This window comes from Hyperolius riggenbachi, chromosome 2 (assembly GCF_040937935.1).
Source record: "Hyperolius riggenbachi isolate aHypRig1 chromosome 2, aHypRig1.pri, whole genome shotgun sequence".
NCBI lineage: Eukaryota > Metazoa > Chordata > Amphibia > Anura > Hyperoliidae > Hyperolius > Hyperolius riggenbachi.
The window spans coordinates 21,840,101-21,849,032 of NC_090647.1; positions in this window are offsets into that span (position 1 = coordinate 21,840,101).

Genomic DNA, 8,932 nt, shown 5'->3' on the forward strand with positions numbered 1-8,932 from the left:
CCCCTCCTTCGGCCGCACTGGCTAGAGTCAGTGCAGATGCGGCATAGAAGAAGACTCCGGCGAGCGAAGGGGGCGGCGGGCACGTGCGCTGACACATTGTGCCCAGCACCACCCCCCGCTATGACGTCGCGGCGTCCTCCATTCCCGCTGCGCCGCCCCTCTCCTCTCTGCCTCTTCTGATTGGCTAGCGGCCAACAGGGGTGCAAAAGTGGTAAAATCCCCTATAGGCTTTCATTGGGCCTCCTATTTAACTTTCCAAAATCTCACACCATTTCAAAGGACAATGGCTCAGCAGTGGAAAATTTTCTAGCATTGTAGGGACTCTTAAGTGGATCATGACTGGTGAGTTTTGCCACTGCTGAGCCATTGCCCTTTGAAATGGTGTGAGATTTTGGAAAGTTAAATAGGAGGCCCAATGAAAGCCTAAGGGGGATTTTACCACGTTTGCACCCCTGTAACTCTGGTTTGCAGAGATGTAGGGAACCCAACTTTGGAGTCCAAGTCTAACAATATGTCTTCTACCTGCATGAGACATGTCGTGAGATTCAGACGTTGCTAACTGCCATGGCTGCGATTTATGTTCGTCAGAATCTCCACCATTGACAGTGCCCAAATAAACAGGTTTTTGTGACCCTAGGCTATGACCTCTTTGGCCTAAGGGCCCGAAACACACCATTCATGATCCCCCTAAGAGTCCCTACAATGCTAGAAAATTTGCCATTGCTGAGCCATCGCCCTTTGAAAAGATTTGAGATTTTTGAAAGTGAAGTAGGGAGCCTAATGGAAGCCTATGGCAGAATTCAGCACTTTTGCACCCCTGTAACTCTGGTTGGTTATCATCACCCGCCGACTTTAGCAGTTAATAGCAAAGGTCACTTACATCCTAGCAACACCAAATTTGCAGGATATGTTAAAAAGATAGCAGGAAACAATATTTAATGGATTTCCGAAGCCACAAATGTGAAAAAAGTTAAATACCTTTTCATAATCCAGATCCATGGAGGACGCTAACCGCGCCCCCCGTTCATTCCGCCATGGCACCCGCAGTAATACCGGCCCCGGTCGGGTCCCAACCCCTCCAAACGGGTCGGATTCTCATCCCCCCCTCAATATGGCCGCCACAGATTTCCGCTGCTGTGCAGTCCGCATAGGTGCAATTGCGGCTGCGGAGCTCTAGGCCCTCCTCCCGCCGTGTCATCAATATGCGTGCATACATCGGATGCATCGGGAGGGGGTCCTAGAGCTGCGCAGCTGCAATCGCGGCTATGCGGACTGCGCAGCTGCGGCAATCTGTGGTGGCCATATTGAGGGGGGAATGAGAACCCGACCCGTTCAGAGGGGTCGGGAGTCGGGACTCGACCGGGGCCGTTATTAGTGCAGGAGCCATGGCGGAATGAACAGGAGGGTGCGAATGGTGTCCTCAATGGATCTGGATTATGAAAAGGTATTTAACTTTTTTTCACATTTGTGGCCTCGGAAGTCCTTTAAAAAATGTTTTTTTTAATTATTTTTATGTGCTGTGTGTGGGAAATCTGAAAAAAAAATATGGCGTGGGATCCCCCCTCCCAAGCCTCTGTAACCCCTTGTCCCCCATGCAGGCTGGGATAGCCAGAATGCGGAGCCCCGGCCGACTGGGGCTTCGCACCCTGAGCTATACCAGCCTGCATGGTCCATGGTATGGAGGGGCTCCGGGGGGGAGGGGCGGCTAAGCCTTCCCCTCCCTCCCCCCCGGAGCCTTTGTCCAATCCATGGACAAGGGGCTCTTCTCCACCTCCGGTGCCCCAGGAGAAGGTGGGGGCGACGACTCCCTGGGGGGGGGATTCATGGTGGCATCTGGGAGTCCCCTTTAAGAAGGGGACCCAAAATGCCCACCCCCCTCCCAGGAGAAATGAGTATAGGGGTACACAGTACCCCTCACCCATTTCCACAAAGGGTTAAATGAAATAAAAACACAACCACGAGAAAAGTATTTTATTATTTTAAATTAACCATAAATACTTACCTGTACCTATAAAAAAAAATTCCCACGCCAATACCCACGGTAAACGATCAAATGAACAATGTATCTGTCACGGAACAGCCGTGAGAAACACAGGCGAATCGGAAGTATTCGAAAGTCGGTTCCCTGATCGCTTTCTTGGTTAGATTTGCCAGTAATTGCAGCGATCAGAGACTGACATTCCTGTTTTTTTAAAAGAAAGGTTTTTAGTTTTTTTCTCCCCCCTTTACCAGCTGGCAGGAAACCTGGCCCTGTGACTTGCTAATGAAGCCAGAGGGGTAACACTCAGATGTTAATTAACAAACCAGGAGTCTTTTCAGAGCCAAGGAAGCTAATCCCAGCAGGAGGCAGACTTGGCAGAACCATTCAGCCAGAATAGGGAAACATAGTTATGATCTTTATGCATGTTTTAGAAGTACCATTCATTGGAGAGATGTGGAAGTTATCTCATTCTGTTGGTCCGGATCTGGTGAGTATTTTGATATTAAATTAGGCCACTGGCATAACCAGAACTAGAGGTATTCCACTGTTTTGTAACCGGGCATGCAAACATGCCCAAGTTTGGTATCATATGAACTGGCATATTCTGAGGAATATGAATCTGTGATGGCCATGTGTGTGCGGGAAGCGTAAGCCGAGATATGACAAATGTCATATTTGGTGGGCATGGGAAACCCACCCAGGAGATTAACTGCCCCTGTCCAGCCCCTGGACTGAACCTGAGACTCCACCCAAAGATGGGGGTCAGTCAAAAGTGTTTGCGAGGGACTCCTCCCTCATTCCTCCATTTTCCACCTTCAGGACAGCTGCTGCCACTTTGAGGAACAAGTGGTAGCCATTTTGTTTGGACTTTGAACTTTGCTGAAACTGAAACTGAACCTGAACTTTACAAGTTTTCCCACAAAAGGACATCTTCCATGAACCTAAGTGTTTTCTCCCTTTTTATTTCATACTGGCTATTAATGTTTCCATAATTGTTGATTTTAATAATTTTCTGTATATATTAATTATTTATATTGCATGTAAATAAAGACTTTATCAAAGTCGTTTACTGTTCCGCTACACCTGCTATACAGCCATATACAGAAACTGAACTCAGGTCTCTGAGGAGTCGCTACTATTATTGATATCTAGACAGAATACAGCGTGTTTTAACCGTTTATTTGCAGGATCAGTCAGTCAGTCGGTAGGGACCACTGGCCCATACCAGTGGTGGTGGCAGATATACCCTGAAATAGTGGGTAAAGTGTATTCCCGTAACCCACAGGCTCCCTTCTGGTTTGTCTGTGGCCAATTCCCAACGGTTTCTTCGCATTGACTGCGACCACAGTTTGCACGATCTGTGCGCTGGAACCGTTTGGAAGGCATTTCGCGTTCCAGCCACCAGGGCTCCTGTGACAGCGTTTGGCAGTGGTTGGGATCTGTGTTGTGCTGAAAGTATCTAAGATAGCGCTAGTGCTATCAAGAAACGAACTAATTCGTTGGTGTAGCTGGAATCAGGGGTCGAGTCCTGCGTGAACGCGGGGGGACAGCGTCCATTCACATTTTTTGGACAGTGGACGCCGTCCCCCCTAGCACCCTGGTGGGGAGCAGCGCAGCAGAGAGGAGCATTGTGCGCAGCGTGGGGAAGGGCGGACATTTCCCCCCCCCATCCCTCACCTTGGGGATCCTCTCCGTGGCTCTCCCCTCCATAAAATGCGGCAGCGGTTGCTGGCGGTGGTGACTGGCAGCGGCAGCAGTGGGCGGGACTTACCTCCTCCAGTGTTCCGGGTTGACGCTGTTCGTGCAGCTACTCTGGTCTTCACTAGACCAGAGTAGCTGCACGAAAGGCGTCCACTTTCCGGAACGCTGGAGGAGGTAAGTCCCGCCCACTGATGCCACTGCCAGTCACCGCCGCCAGCCACCGCCGCCGCATTCTTTATGGAGGGGAGAGCCACGGAGAGGAGCCCCAAGGTGAGGGGGGGAAAACGTCCGCCCTTCCCCACGCTGTGCACAATGCTCCTCTCTGCTGCGCTGCTCCCCTCCAGCTGGGGGGACACCTATACACCTGGCTACATATACTGGGGCCACTATACACCTGGCTACATATACTGGGGCCACTATATACCTGGCTACATATACTGGGGCCACTATACACCTGGCTACATATACTGGGGCCACTATACACCTGCCTACATATACTGGGGACACCTATACACCTGGCTACATATACTGGGGCCACTATACACCTGGCTACATATACTGGGGCCACTATACACCTGGCTACATATACTGTAGCCACTATACACCTGCCTACATATACTGGGGCCACTATACACCTGGCTACATATACTGGGGCCACTATACACCTGGCTACATATACTGGGGCCACTATACACCTGGCTACATATACTGGGGCCACTATACACCTGGCTACATATACTGGGGCCACTATACACCTGGCTACATATACTGGGGCCATTATACACCTGGCTACATATACTGGGGCCACTATACACCTGGCTACATATACTGGGCACATATACCCCTGGCTACATATACTGGGCACATATACTGGGCACATATACACCTGGCTACATATACTGGGCACATATACACCTGGCTATATTGGGGGCACCTATACACCTGGCTATACTGGGGACACCTGAACACCTGGTTACATATACTGGGGACACCTGGCTATACTTGGGACACCTATAGACCTGGCTACCTATTCTGGGGACATCTATACACTTGGCCACCTATTCTGGGAATATCTATACACCTGACCACCTATTCTAAGGACATCTATACACCTGGCTACCTATTCTGGTGACATCTCTACATCTGGCCACCTATTCTGGGGACAACTATACACATGGCTACTTATACTGGGGACACCTATAGACCTGGCTAGCTATACTGGGGGTACCTATTTTGGGAGAACTGCTGTCAGATCTGTATTTTTGGGGAACCGCGGATGCCAGATTACGTGTATTTTGGGGAACCGCTGCCAGATTGTGTATGTTGGGGGACCACTACTGCCAGATTACATGTATTTTGGGTGTTACGTGTATTTTGGATGATCCACTGCCAGGTTTCGCGTATTTTGGGGAACTGCTTCCAGATTATGTGTATGTTGGGGGAACTGCTGCTGCCAGATTGTCTATTTTGGGGGAACCACTGCCATATTATCTGTATTTTGGAGGAACCTCTGCCAGATTATGTGTATTTTTGGTGAAATGCTGTCAGATTACATCTACTTTTTGGGGATACACTATGACAGAGCTCAAACTTCCCCTGGCAGACCTTTTATACCACTGCTAAGGCCATGTATATTTGGACCCACCCATGACCACGCCCATGCTATGCTTGACCACGCCCATTTTTGGTTTTTAGGGTGAGTCCACTCACTTCTTTTTCCAGGGCTAGACCCCTGGCTGGAATGCAATATATTTTTTATATATACAGAGAGACTGTGTAGCCAGTACCCCTCTCCAAAAGTTTTATTTTATTTGGCATGGAAATGTCCGGGAACTACAAGAAAATGTGCCTGGCAGACCTGCAAAATCTTTGCCAAGCGAGAGGCATTGACGTCGGCCGCAAGAAACAACAGGACCTGGTAACGGACTTGTTTCAATAGGATACCCAGCAACTGCGGGTGCCGGGTATGTCCGCTGAAGTGGATGCCGGCCCATCTGACTTGAGTCGAAGGGAACCAGAGACTGAAGATCCTAGGCGTACAGAGGTTGAGCATCTTGCGGGCAATGCGGCAACAGTTACGCAGGAGACTGTCAGTGTGGACCCTGATCTCAGAGTTTCTGAAAGTACTCGCCCAGAACCGGCCAGTACTGGACTGTCCGTTTGTGCTGACCCGGTAATGCAGCTGGCATTATGAAAGCTGATGGACACTGACCTGGAAAAGTACCTGTAGTACATGCAAGCGCAGTTGGAGCGCCAATCTGCAGAACGCCACGCGGAGAGGGATGCCGCTGAGCGAGAACGGGAGCGCCAACGACAGCATGAGCTAAACATGGCAAAAGTGCAACAGGCCAGCCGGAGTTCTTCACCCAGCCTCCCTGCTGAAGGAGCTGCATCACCCGTAAGTGCAAAATTTAAATTTGCTAATATTGAGAAAGACACAGACATTGACTTGTTTTTGCTGTCTTTTGAAAAAACATGCCGTCAGTATCGTCTGTCCCAAGACCAGTGGGCCAGACATCTGACACCTTTGCTGCGCTACAAAGCGCTTGATACTTTCGCAGAGTTACCTCCAGAGAAAGATAATGATTATGCCGCTATAAAAGATTCATTACCAAATACCAGCTGACGCCAGAAGCCTATCGCAAAAAGTTCAGGTCCTGGCGGAAAAAATCTTCTGACTCTTATCGAGATGTGGTCAGCAGCTTGCTCACCACACTCCGCCAGTGGACTCTAGGCCTCACCAAAGGGTCTTATGAGGTCCTGGAGGACTTGATAGTCCTAGAACAATTTCTGAACATTTGCCCTGCTGATGTACGACAGTTTGTGCTGGAGCGCAAGCCTGCATCAGCAACTGTCGCTGCAGACCTTGCTGAAACTTTTGCGACTACCCGGGTGCCTGACACACGCAGAACTGCACCATCCAGCTGGAGGGGAGGTCAGCCCAATACTCTGGCAGACTCTCCTGCCCCTGTGAGCTGTCAGCCACAGAGGCCACCCAGCGCAGCTGCTGCACCCAGGACTGCAGCACCTGAGGGGGTCATCTGTCACTACTGCGGCCAGCCCGGACACATGAAATTCGACTGTCCGGAGCGTAGGCAGACACCACCATCATCTGTATCATCTGTATCACCTGTACCTCACCCACAGCAGAGGCAACCAGCCAGCGAACCACAGCCTGGATCGTCAGATTTTGTTCTGTTTGCCCGCGCAAAGGAAATCCGCGACCGAACCGACCAGCAGCAGCCTGTTAGAGTGAACGACAAGGTTGTCACCGGATTTCGAGACACCGGAGCTGACATCATGTTAATTCACTCACACCTTGTGCCAGAGGAGAGCATCAGCTCCAGCCGATCCCTTGCCCTTACCGGAGTAGAGGGCACCCTTTTACACATAGCCCAAGCGAGAGTGAAGATCGACTGGGGGTGGGGGTCCAAGAAAGGGTTGTTGGGGTTGTGAAGGATCTCCCAGTCCCTGTGTTGCTGGTGACTGATTTGGGCAAGCTTGTGTCCTATTACGAACCTGCCACAACCCCCTTGTCGCTCACGGAAGGAGACGGACTCTCCGCCCACCAACAGGTACTTTATACACTTGGGGGGGCACCAGGGGGAGGTGGGTTGAATGTGCCCAGTTCAAGGGTACCAGGTTCCATAGTGCCTGCTTCAAAGGCACCTGAGTTTGATGCACAAACTGTCTGTCGTGATGATGTAACTGTACCTGAGTCAGAGCCGGATTAAGGCTAAATGGGGCCCTAAGCAAAGTAACTGATTTGGGCCCCCCCATCATGTCATAATAGAATCAGAAGATGCAGCTGCACAGCAATATGTCGCACACACCGGGCAGCCGAGCTACTGGTTGCTATGGGCAACAGCACGCTTTCCTCTGTGGGTGCACAATGCAGGGAATAGCAGCGGCAAAATGCAGAGTAAGAGATGAATGGCTGGGACATTTGCACTCAGGGGCTGGGGCACCCCTGTGAAGAGGGCGCCAGATATCACAGCAGCAGCACTTTCCCCCTGCATCTCCAGCCTGGCAATAGCAGAAAGCTCTGGACACCGCCAAACCGGAAGCCGTTCCCCAGACAGAATTACATAACCACTCCCACCACCGAACAACCAATTTCCTCCCAAACTAGACAGCCACCATGCAGCCTCCATCCCAGTGAATACGATAGTCCAGCAGAGAAGGCAGCCGCAGTGGGGGAGAATGACAGCACCAGATGAATCACATTCACCTATTGCGATCCAAGCAATAGAGGTCCCGTCATCCGGAGCCCATCTGTCTCCTCTAGAGTGCTGCCGCTCTGTTACTACTACTATTACTACTTCCTACTTCATGTCTGATCTGAGAATCAGGAAGTTCAGAGCGAGCGGCTGCACTGTAGAAGAGACAGATGGGTTTCAGATGACGGGATCTCTATTGCTTGGATCATGGATAGGTGAGTGAGCGTTTGCCATCTGCTGCTATCATTATTGCTGCAGCTGTGGTTCTCTGTGGGAAGGGAGGGTGGAGTGGGCAGCGGCAGAGCGCACAGTAGCAGGAGGGGGACCTAGGAGGAGAGCCTGGCTCTGAAGACAATCAGCAGCGCACGCCATCATTTGACAAGACAAGACAAATAACATTTATATCGCGCTTTTCTCCTGGTGGACTCAAAGCGCCAGAGCTGCAGCCACTAGGACGCGCCCTATAGGCAGTAGCAGTGTTAGAGAGACTTGCCTATGGTCTCCTACTGAATAGGTGCTGGCTTACTGAACAGGCAGAGCTGAGATTCGAACCCTGGTCTCCTGTGTCAGCGGCAGAGCCCTTAAAGGGTCTCCAAGCAGTGCCTGTGGATATGCCTTTAAGCATACCCACAACTAATTCATTACATCCTCACACCTACCAGCATGATGTTTGTAATTATATCCCCCTGGGTTCCTTATATTTCATTGCATTGGCCTCAATTCACTAAGATTATCTCCTGTCTTTAATAACTCTTCTAGAGTTGTTACCATGGTGATAAGGCATGTAGTATTCAGGAAACATTTTACCTCAGGCAAAACTAAAGTTAACTCTTCTGTCTTTAAGTTAACTCTTCAATCCTTAAAATAACTCCAGAGTTAAAGACAGGCTGTTAATTAACTGCATGTGAAAATAACTACAGAGGAGGTAAATTAACTACAGAGGAGGTAAATTAACTACAGAGGAGGTAACTTAACTATAGAGGAGGTAACTTAAGGAACTCTCTTGCCTTATTATCTCCAGCATGATCTT